At 36.9% G+C, this 14839-nt stretch overlaps 1 long non-coding RNA gene across 1 annotated transcript; it reads left to right on the top strand.

Moving 5' to 3' along the window:
• Positions 1-11357: 11357 nt before the first annotated feature.
• On the top strand, positions 11358-13430 carry LOC112842498 (uncharacterized). The gene is made up of 3 exons (XR_003214286.1): positions 11358-11459; positions 11624-12374; positions 12908-13430. It is a non-coding gene; the product is annotated as an uncharacterized LOC112842498 (long non-coding RNA).
• Positions 13431-14839: the final 1409 nt, after the last annotated feature.

Genomic DNA, 14839 nt, shown 5'->3' with positions numbered 1-14839 from the left:
GTGGGAAAGAATTTATCTTCACAGTCACAAAGCCACACTGTTTAACTTTATGATTCATAACTTTAGTTAATATTAACCAGTTTCTGAGTTGATAAAAGTCACACCCACTGAGCGCGTCTTCTCTTATGGAAGTTAGCTGGAAAGATGAATGAGATTATGTTTGGCCTTTAGTTGCAGCTGTAAAAAGCAGTGCAAGAGATGTTACACACAGATAATCAAGTCTATCAGTTTTTTTTGCATTTTCATTTGAAAGATGATTTGTGCACATAAATGATAAAAATGGTAAATGGCCTGTATTTGTATAGCGCTTTACTTAGTCCCTATGGACCCCAAAGCGCTTTACACTACATTCAGTCATCCACCCATTCACACACACATTCACACACTGGTGATGGCAAGCTACATTGTAGCCACAGCTACTCTGGGGCGCACTGACAGAGGCGAGGCTACCGGACACTGGCGCCACCGGGCCCTCTGACCACGACCATGTCAAAGTTTGAAAGGTGTAAAGGTTAATCACCTTTGATGCTCAAAAAATAGTCTCATTATAAAAGATGTTTTGGGTTAACGAGACACAACCTTGTCCAGCTCTTCTCATTCTAGATCTTTTGAAAGCAGCCTTACTTTGATTTTAAAATACAGTGCAGCACAGTTGCACAGTGGTTAGCACTGTTTTCTGACAAATTTTAAGTTTGGGATAAATCAAATCTTTGTCTTACTGCTTGAGTATTTTCCAAAAGGATGCTTTGTTTTATTGTTATTCATGGTTTTAGTTCTCTGGATGAAAAAAGTGCGCATGCGCCAACCAGCGTGCAGCCTGTTACAGTTGCTCCTGCTTTTTCTCTTTAGTTTAGTTCTTTTTTCTTACATATTCTTTTTTTCTTACTTGTACTTTAATCTGTTTAAAATAATTTCCCCTAGGGATCAATAAAGTATTCTGATTCTGTTATATTTGTTGTTCTAGCTTCTAGTTTCAGTCACTGTCTTCCGTGTGTTCCAGGTCTCATATCCAGTCAGTCGTGTTTCAGTGTCAAGTCTGTGTCTCTGTGCATACGTCATGTTTTATTTTGACAGTCGGTGTCCTGTGTTAATGTTTTCAGTTTACTTCCCCTTGGTCTCGCCATGTTTGATTACTTCCAGCTGTGCTCTCCTCTCCTCCTGTGTCTCATTCCCTCGTTATCCCTCTGTGTACTCCACCCCTGTGTCTTTACCTGGTTGTTGTCGCATCCTCCGCATTTGCGTGTATTTTCCAGCAATAAAGCTGCCACCTTTAGTTAATTATTCTGTCTCAGAGTCCTGCGTTTGGGTCCTAACCAAGTCTGCCACACAGCACAAACCATGACAACTGGCATTGATTTTAATGTAAATGATCTGTATCAAGTTGCTACTTAGTGTGCTACAATAGTTATGATTATTTGGTATTTTAACTTTGCATTAGTATTCATGAAACGATAGAACCAAAAAGAGAATATTATTAAACATTTTTAAATTACTTTTATTACCAATAAAACTGAAGAACTTCAATGTGGAAGAAAAAAGCTACAGGTATAATTAAGTCTAAACAAAATAAATGTTTTAGTTTGTAATAAAATCCATCAGCAGATTAAGCACTGGTTAGCCTGCAGTGTTGGAAGTGAAACCTATCAGTTGTGACTTTTAATATTTTGGGATCAATAACTGGGGGGAGTCAGGACTAGCCATTAACCATTGCTACTCACATGCATCAAATTAAGACAATAAGGTGCCAGGTAAAAGACCTGCGCAATGTGACACTTTTTTAATTTAATATTGATACTTTTTTAAATCTAGTGTGTTAGAGTTCAAGAATGCAAAAAATAACTTGCAGAGATAAATAAAAATGTAAATATTTTAAGAAATAAAAATTATTATAACAATTTATAACATTTTTTTGGTATACACCAGCCATTATTTTATCAGTTACAAGAATTTAACGTTCTGGCTTTATGAGTGACGATGAGATGCAGTTGATTTTCACATAAAGCAGATGAGGTATTGTTTCAGACATGAGTGGGCTATAACCAATGGTAAGAAAGTGTTTTAAGGTCCTCAGATGTAACAGAATGTAGTAAAAATGAAGGACCAAAATGGCCTCAACACACATATGTAAAGGTGTGCCTGGCATCACGTGGTTAATCGCATGTTAGCTCAAAGCGATTTCTACAAACATGTATTCAATAAAACACTAGCAATGGTGTATTATCAACAATGAGGATTTTATCAGTTACAAGAATTTATGACTCACCAGCAGGTGGAGTGTTTGTTATCACTTGTCCAACATGTTGGGCCTGCAATGTTCCAACTCTGCTTGGTGCAAATAGAGTGAAAGCTCAGTTATGCTTCTTTAAGACAGCACCAAATAAATGTAGTTACTTTTATGTATCAATTGTAATTGTTAAGGAGATGTTATATTAATAGTAAATTGCGGTCTTATCATGATTTGCACTGATTTCTTTTAATGTAAGTAAAATTATAAATAAGTGGATTAAAAATAAATTGTTTAAACATTACTTTAGGTTGATGTTTCACAGTCAGCAACATTTCAGCAGCAATTCAGCAGCAATGTGTTTGCGTGGTCTGAATGAGGTGTGAATCCACATGAGCTATCTTCTTTTTCTTTTGTGTTTATTTTTAGTTTCTGTGTGTGTGTTTTAATTTTTAACTCTTTCCCACAAGGCAAGTAAAACTAAATGAAACTTTTAAACACTGGCTGCTTGTAGAAATCATGTGCACATGCATCACCTATGATATAAAAATAGTTCTATGAGAATTTGCATTGCAGCAATGTGGTTTCATTTGTTGCTTGTACAGAAAAAAAATGTGATGTTTAGTCACTGGTTACACTTAAATGTTTGTAAAAGGTGTATGGACCTAAAAAGCTATTGTGCCCCTTTCATGCTTGTTCTTTGGTCATTTTATGCATATTATCACTCAGTATAGTAAGTTTTACAAATTTGGGGTATATGTTAAAATGGCCTCACTTATCTTAGTAGCTGAAAATATTACCAAGTTGACAAATGCTCTTGACATCAGTATTTAAAAAGATCTAAAGTGACACAAAGAAACATTTAAGCAGAAAAACTTTGCTGCTATTCCAGTGATGAAGCCATAACTGAATTGTGCCTGCTCAAATCATTTATGTGCCATCCTTCACAGTGTGGTATTTACTCACAATAATCTGGTAAAATGCTTCTCTTTCAAGAAAGGGACCACAAAGATTTTTTTGTAAGTTTAAATTACCAACTCAGACTTGGTTTAACTTGTGTGTGTAGAAACCAAAGGTTGTACAGTTTAACCGTATGTGTGGTTGGTTGGTCTAAAGATCGTCTTTTAGTCCCCCACACTCACCTCATAAGAAACCAGACAACATTTGTCTTAATTTCTAATACCTGTCATGTCTTTTTTCTTATCGCCTCAGTTACACATGAGTGTCTGGCTGTCTGACCAAATATCTGGTGGTCTGCAAACTTCATTCTGAGAAAGTGACAGTAAGATTAAATCAGGCCTCCTTAGAAAAAGTTGTTGTTGTGTGTTTAAAAAGTTTGTTTTTGTACAGTTCTACATTAACTGAAGCAAAACGAGGCCATGTCATGCGCACCGAACTGTTGTGAACTAGATTCATGTCCTGTTGATGCCCAAATTCCTGTGCATTCTGAGTAAACAGGCTTGGTGTGTGTCAGAAGTGTAGAAGTAGCCAGTCACAGCTTGCATCTCGCAGTTCACATGTGGCTTTGCTTGTTCTTATTTTTTCTCTATTCCTGTGTGCTAACCACAGCTTGTCCATATTAAAAACCATGTTGGAGCATTAGTGTTACTGTCAGTAGTTTTAATATTGTGGTTGGTGAGCGTATGTCATGCATATGTATTAAAGATCTCTATAAGACAACAGTTTGCTTTGGAAATCAAAATACTGTATATTACTGAAGCCCAGATGGGACTGTTTTTGAAGTTTATGATATGCTGGAGAACATTAGTTTTATGTTTGCATATCGCTACAGGACTTCACTTTTCATATCCCATGCCACAACACTTAGAAAAAAAAATTGATTTTGATTAAAAGTCAAGTTCTAAGTGCAATGGAAAATAAATTCATGTTTTCCATGAAACAAGGTCAGCAGGGAGGGAAACAAAAAAACAAAACAGATTTATAGGACACTAAGCTGCACACTGCACAAACATCCTGCAGTCAGTTTTTATCAAGACAATCTGTGGAGGCCTCTTTCTCTGATGTTTGAGAGTGTCAGGTTAAGTTTTGTCACTTCGATCTTTTAGTTTAAAAAAAATATTAGATTAGGTTTATCACTAGTAAATCACAACATGCTTCTTTTAGTAATTGTGAAAGTATTGATCCACTGTTAAACGTTATATTATCACTCTGTAAAAGTACAGCTAACAGGCGATCCATATCAGTCTTGTATATCATTATCAATTTTTTTTAACTGTCAGACAAGGACCTAATTTCACTTTACCTATTTTTTCATTTTTAAATGTACAAAACAATCAAATGTAATAACTGAAGCTAAAATGTAGATAGAAACTAGCAGATTAAGTAAAGTATAATCAAACCATGAAATTGCATTATAATTCTCAATGAAGCAGAAATATAACTCAACATAATTTATCTTAGTAAAAACACTGTCCTGAGAAATGATCTTTTTTTTTCTTTTAAATATCAAAGTTAATTCCTTTCATTTCATTCTTTAGCTTTTACAGTGTTGTGGAAGTTTTCCACTAAATAAAGCCTGCAGATGAGCGGTGAGCGGTAGCTAACATTCTTTAATCAAAACACACAAAGAACAGAAAACCAAGCTTGGTGGAGAGCCTGCATGACCACGGGGCAGGGTCAGCAGAGTCTCACTGAGAGTAGTGTGGCTCTCAGTTAAATACCTTCTCCATGAACAAAAGGCAGTACACAGCTGTTTCACACCTTAAGATTCACCACTCCCTGGAAGAGACAAAAGACTCTTCCTGTGGAGTTGTCTGCTTCCCCCAACTTCCTAACTAGACCCCCACCATTTGTCTTACAGTATGGGTGTCAGACATGTTAAAATCCAGTGGCACCAAGGCATTACAATAAAATAATGTGATTAATACATAAGTGAAAGAAATTCCTATACAATCCCACCCTTTGATTCTCAAATCAAGAATCACATTAAAACCAGAATTTCTTTCCCGACATTCTGTATATCACATCAACATTATTTTACACTTAAAGGAGTTTCACACTGTGTATCCTAACTTCACTGGTCTCCCACCACCCTTTGTTCATCTTTAAACTTCCCCCCAATCTAAGCTCTCACATGCTAATGGCAACAACAATGATACAGAGGAAAGGTCTTCTCCAGAGTGTCAAAGTACTTTGCATGGCAAAGTGAAAAAGCATTAGATGGTCATTCTCAGTTCCTGTCATGGCTCCTGGTGTCTGTGCCATTTACAGAGTTGTAATTCCAACGCTGATCTTCCTCTGCGCTGTCACTTTTGGAGCTTGGCACGCTCTCTCCATCCCTCGATTTCTGTTCCAACGCAGCTGTAGATTTAAGGCAGAGCACGTCGTACACCTTAGTTGTCTTCCTCAACGTCAACGTAGAAACTTTTCATTTTATTTTAAGATTTTGCTGTTCAAAATCTTCTCGTGACAATCCTTTGGAAGCCCAGTGGTGCAGCCCACTGTTGTTTGTCTGCTGTCCTGCAGATGGTCCGTGCTTCTCACTGGTCCTGTTGAAGCGTTCTCTCCTGGTCGTGGTCTGTATCTGTGTCAATCCTTCCATATCCCTCATGTCACGGTCACTGCAATTTAAAATGAAAGCTTCCACGGAAAACCCTCTTTTGCCCTATATCAGCTTAGCACAATTAGACATGCACAATGAAGTCGTGCATTGTCTCTTAAAAATTCCCAGGGATTCTCCTCTGGAGTAGCATCACTCCAGGCCCTGTCGTAAGAAAACATTAGCCAGTGGTGTGTCCTGCTGTAAATCATGTGATTAGATCATATGATTAGCCCTCTGCTGTGGAAGAATAGATGTTAGCGTAGCGCATCTGTATGCACACTTTCTCACAGTGACCTCTGCACTGTAAACAATACAAGGTCATGAATAACACACCGCTGGTAAATTCAAAGACACAGAAAGTGACAATTAAAAGGTTAAGTCAGCACGGCCCAAAGCCCCTACAACCTGTTGCTGTCATCTTTCTGCTCCTGTAAAAGAAACATACATACATCCACCCTTTTGTCAGGTCAAGGTGGAGGTGCAATCTTGCATACTGGTGTCAAGTCAGTAAAAGCTTTTGTCAGTCCAGTCAGTCCCCATTTTTATTTGCTGACAGTAGAACCTCGTGACGCAATAAGTTTCTACTGCCAGCAATGACGTCATTTCAAAAAAGAAAAAAGAATTTAGACTGGATTACCTCGCTGAATCCTTTTTGCCAGGGACTTGTTTTCTGATTGTCCCAAATAAGTGGCTTTCTCCCGAGCCCATTCTAATTTTTGGAGAAACTCACTTGCGATTGTTCAACATGTTGTGTAGCGCTTTCGATCCCGATATTGCAGGCCTGCTTCAAAAGAGAAAATTGCCAAACAAAAAAAAAATCTCAGTGCACTGTTAAAAATCAAAAAACATGAAGGCCTCTTTTTAGAAGTTGTCTAAGCATATTCTTAGAATGATAGATCAAAACAAAACTAATTGGCAGTTTCAAAGTGGTACCAAAGAAAATGCAAAACTTCCCCAAAACTTTCATCCACCAGTCACACCTCACACAACAATATTCTATTAGATAACGAGTTTTGTTTTCCCCCATGTAACCAGATGTGTGTCATGATAAGACCTCCCCCACACATCAGAAACAAGAAACTCAATAATCTATTAGTCTCCACTCATCTGACCCCCCTGCATCATTCTGTTCACCCCTGCAATAATTCAATCATCCTTCCCCAAAATAATATTAGTTCACTAGTCTATGTATCACTTCTTAACCCACTAAGTGAACCGGACAAGATGATGGTAACAGCAATGCATGCTTAAAATGCTATTTGGTCTTCATGAGCTTCATTGCATGTGTGTTTGTGTTAGTAGGATTAATGCATTTTTCTGTTTGTGTAATTTTGTGTACCTCTCCTCTTTGCGGTGCTCCAGACACTTTTCAATTCTCCACGCAAGGCAGTCGTTTTTTCTTCCCAGTTTCCTAAACCCAAATTTCAGTTCCCACACTAAAACAGCCATGTTCTCCCCTGCTCCTTCCACTGTGGTCTCATCTCATCTCTCCCCCTTGCAGCAGTCCAGTGAGAGTCAGTTGTCCTGTGTTTTCCACTGTCTCATCTTGCCATTTTGCTCCAAAAGTGGCAAATGTCCAACTCAGACAGTCTTTTCAAAGGTCCATTCACACACAGTGAAGTTGCAGCTCGTTGGAAATGCACATCCATCTATCCAGTCATGATGATGCCATTTTTCTTCTTGCTGTCGCTGTCTTGCACAGCTGCTGCTGCTGGACCTTTTCTTCACTGCTCAGGACCCTGCTGTGAGCTCCTGATATCCATCTCGTTGTTCTGGAACTGCATTTCTTGTCTTCAGGGAGAGATTCTTGGAGCTTGTGTTCTCAGGGTGACAAACACATGGAAGTTAAGCTGTAAAACAATTCAGCCAAAACTTGGCTTGAGTGTTTCTAATGATGTTAACCTATAATTTCTTCCGACTGCTGCACGTGAAAAATTGATCAGGGTCTGCTCTTCACCTGCAAGTGACACACTGAGACATTTTGATCATTCTTATCACTGCTTAAAGAAACACGTCTCCCCTCTCTGGTTCTGAAGTCCCCTTTCTTAAAAACCCAGAGAGATTGTAGTTGTTCTACATTGAAAATCACCAAACCCTCTTCCTATTTTATTGCTTATTTTTATCAACAATTTTGCTAAAAAAGAAATTTTTGTGTGTCCACACTAGGGGAGCTGGTAGCCTGCATTACCACCCTCTCCTGCTAGTTGGAAACAACTTTTACACACATTTCTACACTCCTCTCTTTTTTTTTTTTTTTTTCCTTGTTTTGTTCCCCATTTTCAACATTTTGAACCCCATTTTTCGCTGTTTTTACACACACATCAACTTTTCCCACACAACCACTCTCTTTCATCTCACAACATACTTTTACCCACAGTTCTTAACGTACAGTCACACATTGAGTTTTGTCCCTGGCCGCCTGGTGGAAGGCCTGCCGCTTTACTGGATCCAGTTTCCCTTTACATTCAGAGCGTCCTCTGCAATGGCCTTCTTCCCTTACCGGCAGAAAAGTGCTAAAATACCGTCATTTCACGCACTGTAGTACGCAGAAATGATTCCCAACAGTGTACCCGAACCGCCGTTCCTGTGGCGTACTTGGACCGAACACAGGCCTGGGCCGGCTTCTCCCCAACTGCGTGTTCGAGCCACTGTCCTTGTGATGAGCCGTTCTCAACACAAGCCTGGGGTCTCAAACCACCAGGATTTTCCCCGACAGTGTACCCGAGTCGCTGTCCCTGTGACGTACTTGGACCGAACACAGGTCTGGGCCGGCTTCTCCCCAACAGCGCGCTCGAGCCAATGTCCTTGTGATGGACCGTACCCAACACAAGCCTGGGGTCTCAAACCGCCAGGATTTTCCCCCCGGAGACTCGAACTCCGGAGTCGGCCAGCGTTCCCCCCCTCAGCCAGACAAAAACTCTCCATGACTGTATACAAGTTAGCTACAACTCACCCATCTGCAGGAGTCCCCTCAAAGTTGATGGTCTCGGTGGTGACTGAAACACACGGCTCCGTGACTCCTCCATTTCCTTTGCTTCAACAGCTGGTAGGACAAAGGTACCTTTTCCCTCAGGGGTGATCAGCCCATCCACGGAACCGTTGTTCAGCGACCACACGGACCACCCTGCTCACAGCGCCATTCTGTTGTGGAAGTTTTCCACTAAATAAAGCCTGCAGATGAGCGGTGAGCGGTAGCTAACATTCTTTAATCAAAACACACAAAGAACAGAAAACCAAGCTTGGTGGAGAGCCTGCATGACCACGGGGCAGGGTCAGCAGAGTCTCACTGAGAGTAGTGTGGCTCTCAGTTAAATACCTTCTCCATGAACAAAAGGCAGTACACAGCTGTTTCACACCTTAAGATTCACCACTCCCTGGAAGAGACAAAAGACTCTTCCTGTGGAGTTGTCTGCTTCCCCCAACTTCCTAACTAGACCCCCACCATTTGTCTTACAGTATGGGTGTCAGACATGTTAAAATCCAGTGGCACCAAGGCATTACAATAAAATAATGTGATTAATACATAAGTGAAAGAAATTCCTATACAACAGGAAGTATATTTTCTGTGTTTCAACCAATCACTGTGATTTCCACTTTGTAAACCTTGATCAGCTTCATATCACAGGATATCAGTTATACAAGAGAAGACTGAGGTAGCACAATGATCGGAAGACTGGTTTCTTTGATTCTTCTAAGTACATTGTGTGAGTTTACTTCATTGTAAACATTATGAAACAAAATACATGAGACATGAGGCTTTGTCATATTTTATATTACATGATGAATATACCTTTTTAAAATCAGTTTTTCTGTCGTGTTCTAACTGTTACTGTTTTGTCTCGTTTCTTCACCTTTAACTGAAATGAATGAGGTTCCTCAGCAGATCTCTTTAACTGAGGCTAAACTTGGAGATAATGTGACTCTGACATGTGCATTGTATTGAGAATTTTATTAAAAATAACAATCACTTTAAATTTGCTTGTTTATTAATTTAAAGATTAAACTTCTAATTGCGGAAATCTTCGTGCAGAATAAATTTTGCATGCTTTTCATGTTATTGAGACTGTTAGTATTGGTGTAGTGTTTTTATGGCTACGTGACTAATTTAAAAAGAATGTGACAAAATGTGGAAAAGTTCAAGGGGGCCGAATACTTTTGCAAGCCACTGTAAATGACCCCAAGAGTTGTAAAAATTCCCCAACCAAAGGTTTGGAGGGACAACACCTGTGGATATTAAAGTTACCAAGGATTAGCAGTCTACACAGTGTGGTAGTGAGGTAAACACACTCTTGCATTCTACGTGCAACAAGGCCTGCAGGGAGGGAAACAAAACAGATTTATAGGACACTAAGCTGCACACATTATAAACATCCTGCAGTCAGTTTTTATCAAGACAATCAGTATGTCTGTGATGGCCTCTTTATATTTTCTATGTCGTGTCACAAAAAAGAAAAAGAACATGCTTGTTAGTCATTGATGTTTGATAGTGTCAGTTTCTCACTTCAGTCTTTCAGTTAAAAATATATATTGAATTTGGTTTGAGTCTAGTTGAGTGAATCTGAATAGAAGATGTGTAAACAGCAAAAAGATTTTGAACAAAGTTTTCTTTTATCACGAGCAAATAACAACATGCTTCTTTTAGTAATAGTGAAATTATTCAAACCGCTGTTAATAATTGTCTGATTGTATTATAACAGGTGATCCATGTCAGTCTTGTTTAACTTTTAACCCATTCTTTCATATTTAAATTTACAAAGCAATCAAATGTAATAACTAAAGCTAAAAGGATCAGGTGAAGTAAAGTGTACTCAAAATATGGCATTGAATTATAATTCTCATTGAAGCAGAAGTATAAGGCAACATAATTTGTATTAGTAAAAACACTGTACTGAGAAATAATCTTTGTTCTTTCACCAGGTTTCAATATTTTGATTCTTCTTAATATCTGAATTAATTCCTTTTATTTCTTTTTCAGCTTTGTGTTACATTTTTTTTTAGCTCCACTATCAGTTTGTCTGAAAAAAAAAACAAAACAAAGGAAAAGAAAAAAGCAAGTCAGTTTGAACAGACACAGAACAGAAATGTAAAACTTCAGTCATTTGCCACTGGATTGTAAAATCCACCACATATAATGTAATATTATAGAAATATGAGCATCAAAACTTTAAATATTAGATTTTGGGCATCTCCCCACTATTACTGTAAGACTTTATTCTCATTTTATTTTAATGATACGAGTAATAAAAGCAGGCTTTTTGTTATGTCTTTTATAGACTGGTTGAACTTTGCTTAACCTAAACCATATTTATCATCATATGCTTAAAATGACAAACTGGAAATTATACACAGACTAAAACTGTTCGCAAATGCAAGCATCTGTCAGATTTATACTGAATTTTCTAATTGGAATTCCATGTATATATAATTACATTTCTTGAATACAGATTATATTGTTATTTCTGCAGAATCAGTGGAAACTGATGAGATTCACAGTAAATGGTTTGCAAAATTTTACAGGAAACACATTTTCTGTGTTTCAGCCAATCACTTTGTAAACCTCGATCAGCTTGTAACTAAATCTTCCTTCTTGGGGAAAGCATCAGTTATAAAGAGAAGGCTGCGGTGTCACAATGATCGGAAGACTGGTTTCTTTGGTTCTTCTCAGTACATTGTGTGAGTTTATTTCTTCTGCACTGTAGGATGTATAATTGTAAACAATATACAAAACTATGAGGCATGAGGCTTTGTAATATTTTACATTACATGATGAATATACCTTTTTAAATGCTTTCTTTTCTGTTGTGTTCTAACTGTTACTGTTTGTCTCTTTTCTTCAGCTGTGACTGAAATGAATGAGGTTCCTCAGCAGATCTCTTTAACTGAGGCTAAACTTGGAGATAATGTGACTCTGACATGTGCAATCTTTGGAAGTGATCCAAGGTTGTTTTACTGGTTTAAGCTGAATTTTGGATATATGGTTCAAACAGTTGCTAAAGGAAGTTTTGGGCAAATTTCACATCAGTTTAACAACTCAAGATTCAGTGCCACAAAAGTGGGTAATGTGCTTTCTCTTATCATAAGAAATGTAAGCAAAGAAGATGAAGCAATGTACTTCTGTCAAGCAGGATCATCATTCAGTGTTAGCTTTATTAATGGCACAATTTTGGCAGTGAATGGTAAAGTATATTCATTATATTGTTGATATGTCTACCTAAACTATTACATTTGATACAATTTCATGTGTTTTTGTGTTTCACACAGATCCTAAGACCCAGCATAAATTTGTCACAGTGAAAATAATTCCAGACCATCTGGGTGATACAATAGCTGTACAGTGTTCACTTCTTTCTAAGAACAAAAATGACCCAGATCAGTGTCCAGATGAAGACAAAGTGCACTGGTTTAAAGGTGCATCAGAATCCCATCCAGGCATCATTTACTATGGCAGTATCAGAAATAAAGAGGACGGGAGATGTGACTACAGTCTGTCCAAAACTAGAACACACTCATCTGATGCTGGGACGTACTACTGTGCTGTGATCACATGTGGAGAGATCCTGTTTGGTGAAGGAACAAAAGTGGACATAAGTATGTATTCAGAATTTTATCAAAATAACCATTTTAAATTAGCTTGTTTAATAATTTAGAATTTAAACTTCTAATTGCAGAAATCCTTGTGCAGAATTTTTTTTTGCAAGCTTTAATTGACCTTATTGAGACTGTTAGTATTGGTGTACTGTTTTTATGGCTACATAAATAATTTGAACACACACTAAAATGTCTTATTATATTTTACATTAATGTGAATACAATAACATAATTTGTTAGTGTTCCTTGTGGACTTGGTTCAGGACCAGTGCAAACTCTTTAAAACCTTTAAACCTGAAGAAAGGCCAAATACATTTAAAACAAAAGGATTAATTTCTTGCTTTCCACAGTTATCAAATGTTATTACATGACTCTCTGATAGTGACTTAAAATGTTATTAATTAGTGAAATGCACTTTTGTTAAAATTATTCAAATTCTATCTTTAAGTACATTTAATAATATTTTCCTTCTGCAAACTCTAAATATCATTTACGATAATTAATCAATTTAAATCATCTTTGTGTGATTTCAGGAAAAAAGTGGGACCCAGTTGTCATTGTGCTTGGGATGCTGTTGGCTCTCTGTGTGATCGTGATCGCAGTTCTTATTTTATCCAGAGACTGAAAGTTTTTCTTGCTTTGCTTTGTTTTCTTAACTTTAGAATGCACAGATATGGAGCATAGAGACCCATCTTTTTTTTTCACCACATCCAGGATTTGACCCAGAATAATAAAGAAACCCTTGTAATGGATTTAGTTTTGCAATACACACAAGCTGCAGATGGGTGACTGACAGCAGGATATTTGGCTCTCTGTAACATACAAAATTACATTGTTAATTTGTTCATATATATAATCATTATGCGATTTTGTTAGTGTCTTAAGTTGTTGTATGTTATATTCTGTGTCATAAAAAATGTTACATATTTGATTATGAATAAAGTGTAGCTAAAGTACTAAAGTCTGCCTGTCTGTCCACATAAAACAGCACTGTATGTTTATAACTCACAAAGTGAGTAGTCTGATTAATTCTGCTGTTATCATACATTACTATTACCTTTATATTTGTGTTTATTATTGTTTTACTTTTGCACCAATATCTGTCTTTATTGTTATTATTGTACAGCAGATTAGACAAACTTTGTAGCGCCACAAATTCTTTTTCTTCTTTGAACACCACATTTCAACTTTTAGCACTCCTTAGTACATGTTATGTTTTTTTTAAGTTTTAATAAATTTTAATACATTTCAAGCAAACCTTTGCTTATCATGTCATTATGGGTTATTCTTCATAGAATTTTGAGGAGAAAAAAATAATTTAATCACTTTTGAATAAGGCTGTAACATGACAAAATGTGGAAGAAGTGAAGCACTGTGAATACTTCCTGGATGCTCTGTATACAATTATTACAATATACAGTAAGCATGGGAGTAGACAGAGGTGAAAGATGCTGGACAGAGCTCACAAAGTGTTCTCATTGCACTTGCCAGGTTTGTTGCTTTCCTTTGCTGGTTGCTGATTAGATCATGTATTTCATTCAAATATCAGAGACTTGGCCTGAGCTCAAATAAAGAATAATTAAATAAATAAAATGAATCTAATAATCTAATAACCTTGGTTATTTGGACATATCAGAACTGTGCAATTCCAGTCCAAGAATCCAAGTGATATCACAACAGTAATCATAAAATGTCCGTGAGAGAATCTAGAGAAGTGTAGTTATGGAGGTAGTGTTTCCAGTGAGCCAGATGGATACATACATACATATATATACATACACATATATATATACATATATATATACATATATATATATACATATATATATATATTTAGATATATATATATATATATTTAGATATATATGTATATATATATGTATATATATATATACATATATATATATATATATACATATATATATATATATATAAGAAACAGAAAGCAGTTTTAAGTTATGTAATACATGAAAGTGCAAAAAGAAAAAAAATACGTTTGATCGAAAAATGAGGTGTTAAATGATGGTCTACTAATCAATCACATCTGACATCCCACCTAGAAGTTCTTTAAAGTAAACATTACATGTTTGGTTAGGTCACACTTTAGTGTAATATCTCTACTTTAGATATGTGTTTTCATGATCGTAACTAGCAAAAGGTTATGAAACACCTGCAGTTACCATTGCACAGAAACATGAAGTCATCTCATGTCAAATAAGACTATCGTTTGAAGACAAAGAGACAAGGCTATGCATTGTTGTCTGTGCTGTTTGCGTTTATGTGTTCAATGTGATTAAAAATATTTTCAAAAGTTTGTTAATTTCTGTTAATAATTTACAGGAGGGTGAAGAAGTAGGACTAAACTATGTGGCTCTGGATTTCCCCTCAAGAAAATCTTCAAGATGGAAGAGTAAGAAGGAGTCCCCAGGGTGCACCATATACTCTGGCATCAGAGAAGGCCAGTA

The sequence above is a fragment of the Oreochromis niloticus genome, linkage group LG2 (assembly GCF_001858045.2).
Source record: "Oreochromis niloticus isolate F11D_XX linkage group LG2, O_niloticus_UMD_NMBU, whole genome shotgun sequence".
NCBI lineage: Eukaryota > Metazoa > Chordata > Actinopteri > Cichliformes > Cichlidae > Oreochromis > Oreochromis niloticus.
This window is presented reverse-complemented; position numbering and strand designations above follow the sequence as displayed.